The 18,537-nt window shown below is 37.1% G+C and overlaps 2 protein-coding genes across 2 annotated transcripts in view; one reads left to right on the forward strand and one right to left on the reverse strand.

Annotated features, from left to right (window-relative positions):
* The window catches only part of LOC136828338 (cysteine-rich secretory protein 2-like), a 53,340-nt gene extending 42,658 nt beyond the window's left edge, over positions 1-10,682 (reverse strand). The window contains exon 1 of the mRNA XM_067086239.1: positions 10,461-10,682. The gene's annotated coding sequence lies outside the window, so the exon portion shown is untranslated. The remainder of the gene's footprint in view (positions 1-10,460) is intronic.
* LysRS (Lysyl-tRNA synthetase) overlaps positions 1-18,537 on the forward strand; it is a 202,666-nt gene that overhangs the window by 148,691 nt on the left and 35,438 nt on the right. The gene's annotated exons all lie outside the window — the stretch shown is intronic.

Here is an 18,537-nt window from a genome sequence, read left to right on the forward strand (position 1 = left end):
AGCTGTTAATTTCTCATAGCCGATCCCCCTATCTATCTATCTATCTATCTCTCTATCTATCTATCTCCATCCCTCTCCCGAACATCAATCGTCCTGTGTTGACATGAAGTCGAAGCGAAGGCGGGTTTTTGCTTGTTAGCCGAAACGGCCTCTTGTAGCCATTAGCTTCCCCGAGATGGAGAAAACAGCTGCTTTCTCTCTCTCTCTCTCTCTCTCTCTCTCTCTCTCTCTCTCTCTCTCTCTCTCTCTCTCTCTCTAAAGGGCGTGTAAATAATGCAGTTCATATCCAATTATTGACGCGAAAGCTATTCGGGTGATAATGCGGAAAAGACATCACCCGGGATTCTAAGGCAGTCGACGTCCTTCAAGTGATGAGAGTCCTGGGCGTTCAGATCTGCATTCATCATTTGGAGAGCTCCTCGTCCCCCTCTCTTCCTTGTCTGTATCGATAGTAGATCTCTCTCTCTCTCTCTGTCTCTCTCTCTCTCTCTCTCTCTCTCTCTCTCTCTCTCTGGAGGAAGAGACAACAAAGCCTACAAACTTTTCATTACAATAAGAGATTTTCTCTCGAAGCTCCTGATGGAGAAACCTCATCGAATATGTTCCAAATTCATGAAATAAGCAGTTTAGGATTATATATACTTATATATATATATATAATTATGATTATGATCACTCTGACACGTGCTGTACATGGCTTAGAAACAAAGCCGAAACCGGGGAGGACCGGTATTTTATATATGCATATAATATATATATATATATATATATATATATATATATGTGTGTGTGTGTGTATGTTTGTGTGTGTCTGTGCCTAATTGATTCATATCAGCTCAGAAACAACCATAAAACCATTTAGGTGTCCAGATGCTTTTCTTATCTACTTACGTCAGTTTATCTCATTTCCTTCATTTGAAACTCACGTCCCTTTATCTCTTCACCTAAGCACCTATCTGTCTCTGTCCCATCGCCCCGTGTTCGGAAACCAGATCGAATCGTAAGGCTGTGAAGTAGGTAACTTCTGTAAAATCTTACAAAACAGTATTTTAAAACTTATTTAATATTTGTAGCTCGTATCCTGTTACACCTTCTCTCTGTTATATTCTTTGGCCTCATTGTAACTCGCTCTTGCCCAGACCAGACTCTCAAGGCCTGTTGGTAACGGGCAAGTCGTATTCTTAACTCTTTTCTTTTTTTGGAATATTTGTGATGCTCTATATTTAGTTGCAAAACACCAGGTGATGGTCATATAACTATTGTTGTCAAATCTTGGGTTGTACCGTTGCCTCTTGTTGTTTGAATCTGCACATTGCTATATTTTCTCCTTTTTTTAGTTTTTGGTTTTTAAGTTACAGGTTACATCATATACATTTTTCTTGATTATTTGCTAGAAATCATATACATTCATTCTTATTTATTAATCTATTGTCTATGTTCATTTGGCTTTTAGTTTTCCGTAAAAGAAAATTGTTGAGATGGCTTTGTCTGTCCGTCCGCCCTCAGATCTTAAAAACTACTGAGGCTAGAGGGCTGCAAATTGGTAAGGTGATCATCCACCCTCCAATCATCAAACATACCAAATTGCAGTCCTCTAGCCTCGGTAGTTTTTATTTGACTAAAGGTTAAAGTTAGCCACGTTCGTGCGTCTGGCAACGCTATAGGACAGGCCACCACCGGGCCGTGGTTAAAGTTTCTGGGCCGCCTCTCACACAGCATTATACGGTGTACAGAAAAGTCGATTGCGCCGAAGAAACTCCTGCTCATTATATACTTGCTTGCTTTTCAGTGGATGCCTGTGATGCAAGGGCATGACATTATAATTTTTCCATAATAATTATTGATTATGATATTAATACACATAATGTATTTTTAATGTACATAATGTATTTTTATTTTCATTTATAATATCAATAAAAAAATTGATTGTTGGGATGAACTTGTTTGTTCCATGTCCACATCGGCAGAGGTGACCAATAAAGGTTATCTTTTACAGGAAAACTTGCAGTAAATAAAATTTTTTTAAAATGATTACTAAGTAACGCCGATAGTTCGTTGGACTATAATTTGCTTAATTAATGTTCAATTAATGCACTCAGCCAGGGTGGGTGCTCTGACCTTGTGCATAATAACACTTGGTTGGACCACTTGTGGATTGATATTTGAAATGGGAAAGAAATTACACGTTCATGAATAGAGACAAAGAATCATGTTGTGGCAGCGGATTTAACTTTCGAATAGTGACTTCAACGTTAAAGGAAATGTCAGTCAACACATACATACATACATACATACATACAGACATACATACAGACAGACAGACAGACAGACAGACAAACAGACTGAAATTACACACACTGTAAATACCTTATTATATATATATATATATATATATATATATATATATATATATATATATATATATATATATATATATATATATATATATATATATGTATGTATATTATACAGTGTTTACAAAGTGTGTATAAATCTATCTGTATGTGTGTGTATGCATTTGTATACTGACATTTCCAGCAACAATGGGCTCATTATTCGAAACCTGAATCAGCTGTCATAATATGATGCTTCAGAATACTCCGAAAAAAATGATTGTTGGGAATTCTTGAGTTCCCAGTATTCTCAGATGCTGTTTATCACTCCACTCCCTCATTTCCTGTGGCATTTTCTCTCTTCTCGGGAAATCTCCTGGAGTTTTGCTATTAGTTCATGGATCACTTCGTAGTAAAGAGCCCTTCCTTGGCTTTCATCCTTTCCTACTTTCCTCCTTTCCTCCTCTCCTCCTTCATTTCCTTCGACCATCCCTCACTCGCTCTGTTGGCGTCTCGTCTCTACTGACCTTCGCGTTTGGGGCACCTTCTGTAGTTTCGTAGATGAAATCCTTTTCGAATTGGTGTGTACGAAGTTGATTTCTCTTGCCATGTAGATGAAATTCTTTTCGAATCGGTCTCTATGAAGCTGAATTCTCGTGCCTTGTCGTAGGTGAAATCCTTTTGGAATTGGTCTCTACGAAGTTGAATTCTCGTGGCTTGTAGACAAAATCGTTTTGGAACTGGTCTCTACGGAGTTGAATTCTCACGCCTTTTCATAGATGAAATACTTTTCGAATTGGTCTCAACGAATTTTAATTCTCGTGCCTTGTAGATGAACCCCTTTTCGAATTGGTCTCTACGAAGGTAAATTCTCACGCCTTGTCGATGAAATCCTTTTGGAATTTGTCGCTACGAAGTTGAATTCTCACGCCTTGTAGATGAAATCCTTTTCGAATTGGTCGCTACGAAGTTGAATTCTCACGCCTTGTAGATGAAATCCTTTTCGAATTGGTCGCTACGAAGTTGAACTCTCAGGCCTTGTCGTAGATAACATACTTATCAAATCGGTCGCTACGACGTTTAATGCCTTTGCCTTGTGCCTTAAGATTAGCTCAAGTCATCGGGAGAATATTTAACTGCTCATGTCCCAGAACACTCACAGGATCGGAAGCTTGCGAGGATTCTTATCACGTCGCTCGCGAGATTTCCAAGGATTTCTGTTGGCGCAACACCTTCCCGATGAAGTCCCAGCGAAATCCCGTGCCTGCGACTTCACACTTCCGTTAGCTGTCTTCCGATGCATTACATAATTGCCTTACATCATTGAAGATGTTGCTGGCATAACAGCTTATTAGTTATTTGTGATGATTAAGAAAAGAAGACTTTTTATATTGTCCTCTTGATTTCTGATAACGTCGCCTTGTAACTCTTACCTTCTACTTCCTGTGACCAGTGATCTCTTCAAGAAGAAATCCTCCTCCATATTATTATTATTATTATTATTATTATTATTATTATTATTATTATTATTCAGTAGATGAAACCTGTCCATATGGAACAAGCCCACAGGGGCCATTGACTTGAAATTCAAATTTCCAGTCATATACTAAAAGAACAGATCTCACTTATTAGAAAGAAAAAAATAGATAAATTAATAAATAGATAAAAATGTATTAAAAGTGCAAGAAGAAGGCGGGGGGCGGTTAGTGCTTTCAGTGCACCTGACGTGGTACACCGTAGGCATTGCTAAAGGGTGTTTACGTCCAATTTTTAGCATTTTTCTTTACCTCCCTACCCTCTTCGTTCTTTCAGTTTGCTGTCCAACCTCTTTGACTATCACCTCCTTGGTGCAGCTATTGGGTTTTCTCCAAGTTCCACCTTTAGATCATTGTACTTCGTTTCCCATATTTTCTGAAATCTTTACTTTACTTTCCAACCACACCAGCCCCCTCTTTTCACCGTCGTAGGCGCTGAATAGCCGGAAGTGCCCTGCAGTGCTTGGCATGAAAGCCTCAAGTTCATAAATCAAGAAGAAACCCTCCCAGTCATATTTCCACGTCGGCAATTTCGAGCGAGTCATTCTTCACGTATTTCAGGTACCCTTCTCTCCCGCCTGTTCATCTGTCAAGGATTTGACTTTTCATGCCGTCTTTTCATCTTCAGCTTTCATCTGAAGTTCAGTCGGCGACTGCTGAAAGTTGGCTGGAAGTTAGAAGTCTGGGAGATAGCTGTAATACTGCTGCTGAATTTTTTACTGACTTTTTTTCCATCCGTACATTTTGCCTTTTTCGGTCATTACAAGCTAGCCAGATTCGGTTTTTTTATCTTTCGTAGTTTCTTCTGTATAAAAATTTAACGTATAGTCATGTATTTTGTTTTGGATATATGGTAAATCAGGTAAAAGTCGAAAAGTCTAACGGTAAAAAATATTGATGATAATCATGGTAGTAATGATTTTCTGTCTATATTAATATATATTACTATATCATATAATATATATATATATATATATGTGTGTGTTTGTAACTGAAGAAAAAGGCGAGCAAAGCAACTCTGATATATAAGCTTATTATATATTATATATATATATATATATATACACACATATATATATATATATATATATATATATTATATTATATATTCATATATATATATATACATATATATATATATATATATATATATATATATATATATATATATATATATATATATATATATATATATATATATATATATATATATCACCGTAAAAAGCAACAAAATCGATTGCCTACTTGGCTACGGTGGCGAGGATGGGTCTGTTCCAGCTCTAATCAGTGTATCTGAACTCGAAAGATATACGAGTATGTACATATGAGCGGCAATAGACTTTTATCTTTCTCGTGGTCAGATCAGCAGCGTGACCTCTTGCTGATACTCTGGATGCGGGTTCGAGTCCTACTACGGACATCGGTATTACTTTATATTCTTGCATTTGGATCTCAGACTTTGTAGTGACAAGCGTATCCAAAAAGTGTGAAGAATTCGAGAAGTTAAGGGGGCATTGTGGGTATTACAATTCCATACGTGTCTGGTAAAGAAAAGTGCCCAGTAGATTCTGTATATTAAGATGTATGAAGATTCAAGTCAGAATATGTGGGAAGCCATGTAAGAATCAAAACTCTTGTGGGTAAACGATCAAATCATATTGGCGAGGAAGGGAGATAGCAGCAGGAACAATTTTGTGCAAATAAATCCCCTTCTAAAGTAAACAAGAAACAGAGCCATGTTTACTGTACTCAACCTGTTCCTTCCATCTTTTATCTACAAGCGCAGATATTCATTTTTATTCTTAAAGTTCATGAAAATTATTTTTCATGAAAAGAGGTTGCTCGAAACTTGTCTTTTTTGTAGCTCCTAAAAAGATAGGTCATGGAATAAGAGGAGACCTTTGCCAACGTTTTACCTGAATGCCAACGGCTTAAATGAATGAAATACTCTAATTGCTATAGAATGAGAATGCAATGGACGTAACCTGCATTGGGATACCTAGACGCGGTTTCAGTTATCTCCTCGAGTCTCGTGTGACCCGTTGCCATTCACAGGTAACTCCTAAGGTCTGTTGCAGTACTCCAAATATTGGGTTTGGGATGAAATTGCGAGTCCATGCCTAGCTCCATGGTGACATGCTTTGCGTGGAGATGCAGTATTACATAAATATTTTATCGAGAAACATTACCCTAATTAGCTTTAACCTGACCTACAGTAGATCCTTGGGACATTGGATCCCATGTGCATGAAGGCTACATGCTTACGGAAAATATAAACGTATGAAGACACGTTAAATAAACATCATAGGACTTTCGTGAATTAAACTTGCGTGAAATTAAGCGGAAAAAGGACAAATTAAACATAAACATGTATGCTAAGCCTTCCTTTCGTTTAGGAGTAAACGGGCTTGAAACATGACGAGTTTCTTTTTAAAGAAGTGCCCCCTTGAACGCTCACATTTTCTCATACCACTTTTATCCAGGAATAGAAAACGTGTACCTAGGAAGCTTACCCTAATCTCGTTACAACATTCCGTTGTCCAACAATTAGTTTTTAGGAGCTTGTTGCAAAAGAGAGAGAGAGAGAGAGAGAGAGAGAGAGAATAAATGGTGAGGAAAGTATGGAAAGGAATCTTAATTTCGTTTTCAGAGGACCATTTAAGATTATCTGATTCTCTCTAGGATACCGGTAAATTGACGTGAATCCTGTGTGAAAAAGGAATGGTATATTAAAGCCTTAGACATAATTAAACCATCTGATGAGGGAAAGGAGCAAACTTCGTTAATCCATAGGAAGTAAAAAAAAAAAAAAAGACTGTCTTTACCGTCAGTCTTCCTTTTCATGCTTTTTTTCGGGTATTGACCAGAAAGATCACTGTGTTGTCTAATACTGTTCTCTGCATTAAAAAATAATTACCCCAACCTAATTTAGATAGGAAAACTTCAGATAATTGTCTCAGAAATTAAATTTCAGAGAAATACCCTGGCAGTTTATAAACTCCCAACTTCATTGGCAAAGATAATGAAAAGTCAAAAACTACCTTTCAGAATACGTATGAATTTATAGAATGGCAAAATACATGAAATGTGTGAACAACACATTGTGACTATGAGTCACTGTGCAGCATAAAAAAAAAAAAAAAAGCCTGAAGAGGGAGGGTGCTCTAATGCTTTCAATACACAGGTGGCAACACACATTGAGGAAACCAGGCAATAAACTTAATGGCAGAAAGCAGAACACGAGGGCTCGTCTGAAAATCAGCTATATTGAGTGAGTAAGCACGATACAATAGACCCTCCAATACTGGTAATGATGAGAATCAGGAAGAGGAAAGCACTGAAGTTTTTCGTTTGTTCTTATCTCTTTCCCAAGTAATGTGTGGATGCATCAGAGTGAGGAGTAAAGTTGAACAGTATTCAGGGAAAGTCCATTTGTGTCTTTGTTTATCTGTCTGTCTAACGTACATGTCAAAAAGTTCATGATTGATTTGAGTGAAATTTTGTGGATTGCTGACCAAGGGCGAGCTGATTAGATTTCAAGTGGATCTCGATTTTGACATTATATATATATATATATATATATATATATATATATATATATATATATATATATATATATTATATTTATTTATTTATTTTTATTTATTTATTTATTTTTTTTTTTGCAGAGACTGATTGTAGAGAAGATATCTCAGAGAGTTCCCGACAAACAGTGAAGTCTTGTGCAAAGGTTGGCCACGGGCCAGGAAAATTTGATCAACTTTTGAAAATGATCCGAATGTGGATCTATTGAATTTCTGACGGTTGTAAGATTGCGCAATTGTTGCGTGCTTCCTGGTTCGTACTCGAAGTGTTCTGTTAAGAGGTGTAATAAGGTTATTCATTTTGTTAAAAGTCCTGCCAAACATCATTGACGATTGATAGATTAAACGTTGGATCCATTGGCTTCGTAGAAGCATTTGAAATTATAAGACTCAAAGTGCTACTAGAAGCATTAACAGTATTAAAGCAAGGCTTACGTGGAATAGTGGATACCTAACTGGGATTGAGCGCAGTGAAATTCAACCAATCCCCAGGTACTTGAATTAATGAATAGTCGGGAGATTTATATGAAGGCCCTTGGGGAAAATCTGAACTGAAGAGACCAGAAGTAATCCGAGATTGTTATGGCAGCTTGTACTCCACAGTCAACATCACAAACGACACAGACCAAATAAAGATTACGTGAAGTGTACCCTGGCGCTTGTATTGCAAAAATTTTTAACGCGAGAATCAAAGCAGCCAACTTCGCTGTAACAAACACTACGGAAAGCACGGGAAAGTGACGGAGACTTGTGTGATTCCCGCATGCATTCCGAGAAACGAGAATGAGAAAACACACGAAGGATGTAGGTAGATAAGATAAGAGAGTGTGAAGGTAAGGCGTAAGGTGAAAAACAAAACGCAGTGTTAGCGTAAGTTCGTAAAGGAGAGTTGATTCATTTGATTCTATAAACGGGCGTCACAACAACTGAGGTCGTTGTATAATGATTGTACAAATGTAAAAAAAAAACCTTTGTTGAAGATCTTTTTCTCTCGTGAAAATATTCATAAAATTCATACTTGCCCCTAAATACTCTCCTGGCTTTAAACCATAACATTCCCTTCAAAAGTTCAAGCGAAGATGCAGTGCATTACTACCCTAATGCTATTCTTGCATTTTAATAAATTTTTATCTATTTACTAATTTATTTAATTTTTTTTAATAAGTGAGATCTCTTCTTTCTGTATTTCCCTTCACCTTCTCTAACTTCCTAATGAGCACCTTAATATTCTTTGGAAGCTTGAATTTCAACTCAGTGGTCCCTGTGGGCTTGTTCCATATGAATAGGGTTCATCTTCTGAATAATAATAATATGGACAACTCTTGTAAGGCAGTCAATTAAAAATTAATTAAATCTATCTTATATGACGGACACAAGTAAATTGTTTTGAATTTCAAATTAAATAAATAATTGATCGAACAAATTAGAGGTAGAGTTTTGAAAAGATTCACGAAAGTTCATCATGTTATTCATCGTTCTACTAGCTAAGAGAATTATATGGATTTATGACCTTTAATATACTTGCCAAGACGAAAATATAAAAGTAAAACAAATGTACATTAGGATAGATATATGTATATATATACATATGTATATGTATATATATATATATATATATATATATATATATATATATATATATATATATATATATATATATACATATACTGTATATATTAAGACATAAAAACTCTTGAAGACTGAGTGTATTAAGTCACTGTCTCCCATACACCAACCCACAAAGGCTTGGGTTCGAATCCCAGTCAGGGTAGGGAATATATATATATATATATATATATATATATATATATATATATATATATATATATATATATATAATTAACTTTGAGTGTCAGTTATTCCCGAGGCATAGTGAATCGGTATCAATATGTTGTTTGTGGCTTGAAATTGGAAAGAAATATATATATATATATATATATATATATATATATATATATATATATATATATATATATATATATATATACCCACTTAATACCGATTTCAGTATGCGTTGGGATTAACCCCAACCCTAAGGGAATTGTATATGAAAGTGCATCTGCCCGGCCAGGATTCGAATTTGTGGCCTTTGGGTTTGATACGAAGGCTGCAGGAACTTATCCACTTGGCTATGAAGAGGTAGCCAAATGGGAGTTCTCTACTTTCTCTGTATCAAAACCAACATCCATAGGTTCGAATCCTAGCCGGGGCAGTTGTACACACTTATATATAATTTCCTTTGAGTGGAAGTTATTCCCAAGGTATAGGGAATTCGAAATTAAGACGAAAATAAAATATTAGTGGAGATATATATTTCGGAAGCAGCTTCTTCCGGAACATAACGCTTCGTTTCACTTCATTTGTTTATTTTTGTAGAGAACCTACACGGACATTGAATTAATTTTTCAAATATATATATATATATATATATATATATATATATATATATATATATATATATATATATATATATATATATATGTACATAATGTGGCTTAGCCATCTTATATTACTCTTCAGCTAGTATACTCGTGCTATTATTATTGGAGAAAAAGTTTATTATGAATGATAATAATTTTAATAGTAATTTTGTTATTATTATTATTATTATTATTATTATTATTATTATTATTATTATTATTATTATTAAGGCTAAGTAAAAGAAATGCTAGATATGACGGGGCCCAGATAAGTGAGAAACTAACGGAAGTAGTTATGTAGCATTCCCAAAAAATCACCATCATCTTGGCTATTATTCCTCTTTACTGAAACCAGTGGTCCTAATTTTTCTGAAAAAAAATCAATCAATCAATAAATAAGCCGTTTCCTTTAAAACAGGTTGGCTCCATAAAAATAAAGACACAGACACTGCCATATTCACCTTCAGTCTGTTGAGTCAAGAACGCCTCGTATTTACTTGAAAATGTTCCGTAGTATTTCCCTTATCAGAGAAAAGCGTTAAACAGTTTCAGATACACTAAAATACGCGGCATTATTTTCACACTTACCTAGAGACGTGGCAGAACAGCAGTCACAGCCGAGGGACGACAAAGTTATCAAAAGGACCTTGGCTCTAAGATCCTGCAGGACTCTTTGCAAGGATACTAACTTCACAACGGACAATTCTTCACTATGACACTTGCAGGCGCACATGCTCCTAGTCCCTCGTTAAACTCCCACGCTCACACACACACACACACACACAGGCTTAGACACATGCCCCGAGGCCCACGTCTACTACCCCCTTCCACCCCCCTCCCCTTCCCGTTCCCACTCAGACCCTCCGGGCACACCCCCATATTTACTGTTACAGACGAACGCACGGACGTATGTGGGCATCAATTTTCCACTACCGGTGCGTTTGGTTGCGTCTTGTTTATAGCTGACCCACACGTGTTCTTATATACAGTATAAGTGATATGTATATATATATATATATATATATATATATATATATATATATATATATATATATATATATATATATATATATATATATATATATATATATATATAAAAAGTGTATAATATGTGTGTGGGAGTTTGTAATCTTACAAATGCAAGCCAAGAATTATTTTTATTTGCATAACGCTGGAATTTAACTTAATTTCACAGAGCCTTAACATCAGCATCTCGCATGAAAACATCCCTTTGTTTGTGTAGTTCAAGGGTGAATAAACCCACGAGTCCTTTGGCAAAAAAAAGGAAAAAATTAACACTTCAACCGTCGTTGTTTTTTCATTCCTCGGTGAAATGGGCGAGCCTGCGTTTAGACACACACACACAGAACCTTTCAAAGAATCCACAGTAACAAAAATTCATGGGGATTATTGCCTACAGTGCATCTCACGTGGTGTACTGTAAGTATAACTAAAGTGCTTGAAGCGTCCCTTCGCCCCATAACTGCACCCACTTTTCAGCCTATTACTTCACAACCATTCCCGCTTCCTTTCCATCATCTTGCTGTTCAACCTATCTAGTTTTTTTTTTTAACTTTGGGGTTTTCTCCCAGTTTTGCCTTCAGATCCTTGTAATTAATCTCATTCATTTTCTGGATCAATTTTATCTCTCTGTCCAACCACTCCAACTTCCTCAAGTTGCTGTGATTTAAGTGATTAAGGTTGACAATGCCCCAATGCTTAATTTTGTGGCTTAAATTTCTTGAGTCTTTTATTCGTTCAAATCTTTCAAAAAATCTGCTTCAAATTGTGATTTCTTTTGCACTCATAATTTCATGATATTCGACCCTTTTTCCACTTCTCGTTGGAGATAGGGTCATAAACTCTGATTACACACACACACACACACACACACACACACACACACACACACACACACACACACACACACACACACACACACAGGGCATTTATTGCGATAAAAATTCCCCAGTAGAAAAGCCGCTTCTCATATATTCATATTTTAAGCGGTTTGAGGACTGGACTTTAACATTTTTTAACCAAATATAATTTGCCTTAATTTTTCATTTTATATTTAATCTTTTAGTTCCTGGTTGATTTTTTTATTTGCTTGTTTCTCGAAAGCTTGCGTTTATATATATATTTCTAATATATATTTACATTTACACCCACTGTGGATTTCTTCATCAGAGTAATAATAATAATAATAATAATAATAATAATAATAATAATAATAATAATAATAATTTTTCCCCTCCCGTCATGAAAAGTACTTCCGCATCTAATCAACGAGATGACGAAGCATAGCGAAGAATGATATAATTCTCAGTTTACTTAACCTCCAGACTTCCTTTGCGCTCATTTACTTCCCGAATGTGATCGTTAACACAGCATGACGAATTCACAATACCCAGAAAGACAAATATTTGGAGACTTAGCGGCATAAACTGATTCAAAAAACGGAGTGTCTGTAGCATAGTCCCCGTTGTGGGGTAGGGTCGTCAGTGCACCTATGCTGTGCACTGGAGACATTGCTTAAGGTTCTTTGCAATGTCCCTTAGGCCTCTAGCTGTAACCCCTTTTATTCCTTTTACGGTACCTCCGTTCATTTTCTCTTTCTTCCATCTCTCTTTCCACCCTTTCCTAACAGTTGATTCATAGTGCAACTGCGAAGTTTTCCTCCTGTTACACCTTTCAAACGTTCTTACTGTCAATTTCCCTTTCAGAGCTGAATGACCTCATAGGTCCCAGTGTTTGGCCTTTGGTCTGAATTCTAGATTCTATTCTATTCTGTCCTGCTATATAGTGGCTCAAGTTTTTCCTCATTAACTTTGAGAGGATTTGCAAGAATAATAACCAGGAAGTATTCGGGGAAAAATATTGAAAAACCAACTGACGCTGCGATGACAGGATGCAGGCGACCCTAATTATTATTTTGGAAACCGGCGTACCTTGGATCCTTTATTATTACGGAATTTGTGGAAAGAACGATAATTAAAAGGAAAGAACGGTTAGGACGAGCGTGTTTGAGGCCGGTTCTCGAACGCAGAGGAATCGTTCGCTGGCTCTCTTGCTAGCTCGCTCTGCTGGTCGGCTAATCAAGCTTTTTTCTGGAGGACGTTCTTTCATCCCTTAGATGGCGAATTAACCCTACTTGGCAAAAGCAAAAAAATAGAAAATAAAACATTTGCCATGTGGCATGTGTATCTATCACCCGAACTGTTTATTTAGCTGTATTAGCATAAAGTGTTGCGAAGCCTACAGTTCAGCATAAGTGCGTAAGCGTGGGATTATGTTTGGTGGTAAGAATTGCCAAGAAAAATAATAAGCACCATTGGAATTAAACGACAGCTGCGTACATATATACATCTGAGACTCTTTGCTCTTTTGCTCAGGTAGTGATCGTCTCTGCCCACACAACGCTTCAGTAATTGGGTTCGCCTTCTGTTGATTTACTGTGTTTTCCTAACCCTTTCTCAGGAAGACACTTTAGATCACGCCGCTTCGTTAATAGTATTATTTTAAACAATTGCTTTTGATAGAGGATTGATAATCTCCTTGTATTCTCTCTGGTCTTTTCATCAAAGCCGAGTAGAATGGTTCTAGAGCTGTGTTTGGACCTCTTTTCAACAATGTAATGAGTATTGGTCGGTCATGTTCTGAGACTACCTTTTCGAAGATGCTCTGTCTTTGGCGGGATCTATTTTTGTTAACCTCGTCTGTGTCTCAGTACATGGGAAGTTAAGCTTGTGCAGAGAGCACAAAGACACAAGTTTTAGTTTTCTGCAAAGGAAAACTATTGAGATAGCTTTGTCTGTCCATCCCCCCTCAGATCTTAAAACCTACTTATAGGCTGTACAGAAGACTCGGCGCATTTTTCACTTGTTTATTCTTGTTATTTGTTCCAAACATATCATCTACAGGCCTTTCAAAGGCTGTTAATTCATAGATGCAAACCTGAGAATGATAGTTGTAGCTACCGGATGGCATGAGTCCATTCAGAGCAGAAGTGAACCAGGGGACAATATCTTACCAAATGATTCTAGATTTCCAGACTTACCTCGACACAGCACTTTTACTTGCTGAAAACTTTCTCTCTCACTGAAAAGCACGTTGTCATATATTTATCAGGACGGACTCCAACTCCAGGCATCTTTTGGGTCAATCGCTGGGCAGACTGAAGCTGCCCTCTTATGAGTGTTGCGTCAGAAAGGGTAAAAGGCAAGTCAGCAACTTTCTGCCTTGGCAAACAAAGCGCAAAATGCAAAAAGTCTTATTTTTCTTTTGCAGAAAAACATAAGAAATAGATTTTGATGGTCCTGAGGTTTATGCATGTTTATTTAACCATTCTAGACCCATGAATAATGACTGAGGAAGTCCAATAAAAGTAAGTGCATGAACAGAGAAGTTTCCGTTAAGAAAATTCTTCTGCCATGCATATGGTGTCGCCTTCCTGACCTTGCACATTGAAAGGGTTTGGTAGTGTTCTGCCATACCTTGAAGTCCACTCGCCTGTATGAAAAGTCACATATTAAAGTCAGCGACCCCGACTAGGGATTAAGCTGAGAAGAAGATGACGACAGGTCACTCAGGGTCATTATATGGTGTTTTTTCATTTCTTTTAAGGGAGAGCCTTTTCACTCCAGATACGTTTTTGTGAATTTGTCACCCCGCTGGTTCTAGCCAAAGTGGAGAGGCCTCTCGAAAGATAAATCTCATTACTCTTCCATTGCTTCAGCAATGTTGGCAGTCTACTTGCATGCACACGCGCGCGCGCACGCACACACACACACACACACACACACACACACACACATTACATATTTTCAACTAATGAGTCCTAACACATGTAACCGCGTATGCACAAGAATTAACGAGCATCAAAACTTACAAGAATAAAGCTGTAAATATAAAATTACCTGCCAGCGCATCAAGAGGTTGTTTGGTCAGGGTTCCTTTGCCTGGATGTATGAGGAACAGGTAACCTTGAAAAATTAAACTTTCATTTAATGCCACTCTTCGTCTTTGGTTTTGACTTCGTATGCTTAATTAATACATACATGCCTGCTGGTCCGCTGGTAGAGTGGTTAGTGTCGTGGCATGCCACTCAGATGTCGTGGGTTCGCGTCTCCCCCAGGGCGATGAAAAATCACTGGCTCTGTATCATGAGCAGTTACTGCTGCAGCGTGGGGTCTGCGGTGGGAAGTAGAAACCAACATTCTTTGTAAGCTTGAATTTCAAGCCTATGGCACCTGCGTTCTCGTTCCATGTGAATAGGTTTCATCTACTGAAATAATAATAATAACACACATATACATGAATATATACATGTATATGTATGTATATATGCATATATATATATATATATATATATATATATATATATATATATATATATATATTATTTATTATTTGTATACTTGTATATATTTTAGTGAGAGCGTTTGTACTGATGTAGGTACAGCTGTAGTTTTATCTTTCAATTTATCATTGCCTAAGGAAGATTTAGATATTTTGCTCGGTTTCCAATGACTGGAGTTCGGAAGCATGGATTGAATCGGCTCATATAAATGTTATATATCTGTTCTTTATTATGATGGTTTTCCGCTTTTTTTTATCAGTTCAGTTTCTTTCATAGAGAACAGAAGGGAGGCAGAAAGAGAGAGAAAGTGAGAGAGAGAGAGATCAAAGAATTTTGCTGCATATTGTGCACAATGATAATATCATTTAGAAACGCATTGCATTATAGTGAATGCAGGAATGATCTTGCATTGTTAGGAGACAGAGGAACCTGGCTATTTCGTGCCTTTGTATGAAGTGCTTTACGTAGATAATGAATAAGACAGTTTTAAGACTGTGAACAGTAAAACAGGAACCAGCAACAAAGCAGCTGACGTCGGCAGTTCCTGAAGCCAAAACGCTTCATTGAAAGACGAAAGAAAATTTTTTTTAAGTATACGAAGGCCCGTAGTGGTAAGGACAGCGAGAATAGGCCAGGGGTGGGGGAGGGAATTGTTTCACAGCGAGAATAGGCCAGGTGGGGATGATTTCACAAATACGTGGAAGTGGATGTTTTTGCAAATGTTTTGCTGACGTTTAATTAATGTAAATGAATGGAAACTTGAACGATATCAAATCTAATTGCACGGTCTCCATAAGGTGAGATTATGACTCGTACTGTCCGTGTGAATATTTTGGTTTTATGCAGCTTAAACATTGGAAAGTGTCTTGTAATCATAAAAAAAAAATCTGTTAATAGTGATACAGGTGTTAGTGCAAAACTGTCTGTATAAATTAGATTTCCCAAACCATGCTTTAATGAGAAAAACAAATTCCAGTTAATATGTTCTTACAGTTAGATTTTCAAAAAATTGCTCTCACTACAAATATTCTCAATTTTCATGTTTTCCTTCTTCTGTGCTCTGAATGTTTTCGAAAATGGTGTCATTACCAAAGCCACATTCTGAGAAAAATCGTTCAACAGCTCCGACCAAGAGAAGGTCGCAAAGACGATCAATCAAGCGAAGAAGCAATAATGTCTCACTGCTCGTGGCCTGTCATAACTGCCATCAGCTGCATCCTCAGGCAATCTCTCACACTCACACACACACACACACAAAGCGCACACACACACACACACACGCGCACACATGCTTAAATAGGAAAAAAAAGGACAGGAACGAAAATAAAGCAGCAGAAGACAATAGACGTGACCCACATTGTCTCCGCTTTGAAATGACGAGATTAAATGAGGTTAACTACCTTTTGCCAGAAGTGATCGTTCGTCCCTTGTGATCGAAGACCTAAGGAAAGCTCGCACGGTGATCAGTGTTCATCCCCAGTGGCCTTGCAATCGAAGACGCACAAGACGAAGACAGAGGCGCCTCTCTCTCTCTCTCTCTCTCTCTCTCTCCTGTACTTGAGGGAGGACGGCCTCCAGAAAGAAGCAAATGAGGCTTGTGACGAACGTTTATAAAAGCCACGTGTAAGGCGGAGGCAGCGACGGCGACGGGAGAACGCGTCGCTTTAGATCGTCTGAAAAAGAGGTCTTGCCTCCCATGCTCTTTCTGCCAGCACCCAAGCGGGGCCCTGTAAGGTCGCCTTGAGGCACCCACCTTCCTTCTTCTACTTCTTCTTCTTCTTCTTCTTCTTCTTCTTCTTTCAATTTTATGTTGGCCGTAAAATGCTCAGGTTCAAATGCAACGACTCTGATGTGTATTTATAATATGTCTATGAAATTGGATGTTGATTTGACTGACAATTACCGGCTTTCTTGACTCCACTTTCGTTATTTCTCTTATTTTGAAAACACTGAGAGTCTTGTAAGGCAGCTCTTGAGAGCATTAAAAATAAGGAAGTCGGGAACATAATTAAGATCTCAGTTAAAGGGATAACTATTTCCTGGAATTCGGTTATTCGAAAGGGCAAAATACTCCTTAATTAATGAAGAAACGAAAACCTATTGATTAACGTTCGCTTTTAAATGGAAAAATGTCTTATTCATAAAGATAACAAGTCAGTCCTCTCTCTCTCTCTCTCTCTCTCTCTCTCTCTCTCTCTCTCTCTCTCTCTCTCTCAACATTGCACAGCTATCCTCTACCTCAATAAAAACATTTTTTGCACTGTAAAGGAAAATTATTTTGGTTGAAAAATATGGCTGCCAACCTCAGGGTGTAGAGAGTATTATCGTTATTGTTTGTAAGACAAAATTAATCCTCGGGGATTTGAACCGCTGACCATAAATACACCAGTGGAAACACTATTTCCGCTAAACCCTCTCTCATTGAGTGGATATTGTGTAGGTGTGGTACATCACTGGTTAACGCCTGAGATCCCAGTGGAAGAAGAGGTTTTTCTTATGTTTTTCCAAGCGAGATTGCATCATCATTATTATTATTATTAATTTTTTTTTTTTTTTTGGTCTATCACAGTCATCCTATTAGACTGGGTGGTTTTTATAGAGTGGGGTTCCGGGTTGCATCCTGCCTCCTTTATTCCTTTTCTCACTACAATAGCTGTTTCTAGTCCCAAGATCCCTGAAAAGAAGATAAACTTCGGCATCTAAAAGCCCGATTCCTTTTCAGGAACTCACGGTCCCAAGATCCCTGAAAAGCACATAGTGAGAAAAAAGTATTCCAGGACTCATGCTAATAGAAACAGAGCACATAGTGATTAAAATTATTATTATTATTATTATTATTCAGATGTTGGTGTTGTTGTTGCTGTAGTTAAGGTTAAACCGCATCTCGTTGAGAAAGATAAAAAAACTAAAAAAAAAAAAAAAAAAAGCTCCAGCAGGTAGGTAATTCAGTAACGAAACAAAACAATTCCATTAGAGACAACAAAAACTAAAATGAGGAAAATCAACGTGACTATATTTTAGTGAAGAATCGAACAAGATATTAAATTCAGTTAATAATTCAGGAAAGCTCATCACCCCCTGCCCTCCACCTTAAAGGTAAGTTAGCTTTCAAAGCAAAACCCTTGAGCTCTTTTGATTCCCCAGGTAGACAGGAATATTTTTATCAAGGTAATATACTTTTGGAAAAATTATATAGTTAGTGTTAATTAACAAAGATTAATGAAATTCAGACTCATTTTATAGTCTTCATTAAAAAAGATTAATGGAATTCAGACTCAAGGGTAATACTGTACTCTTAAGATT

Source organism: Macrobrachium rosenbergii, chromosome 42 (assembly GCF_040412425.1).
Source record: "Macrobrachium rosenbergii isolate ZJJX-2024 chromosome 42, ASM4041242v1, whole genome shotgun sequence".
Classification (NCBI taxonomy): domain Eukaryota; kingdom Metazoa; phylum Arthropoda; class Malacostraca; order Decapoda; family Palaemonidae; genus Macrobrachium; species Macrobrachium rosenbergii.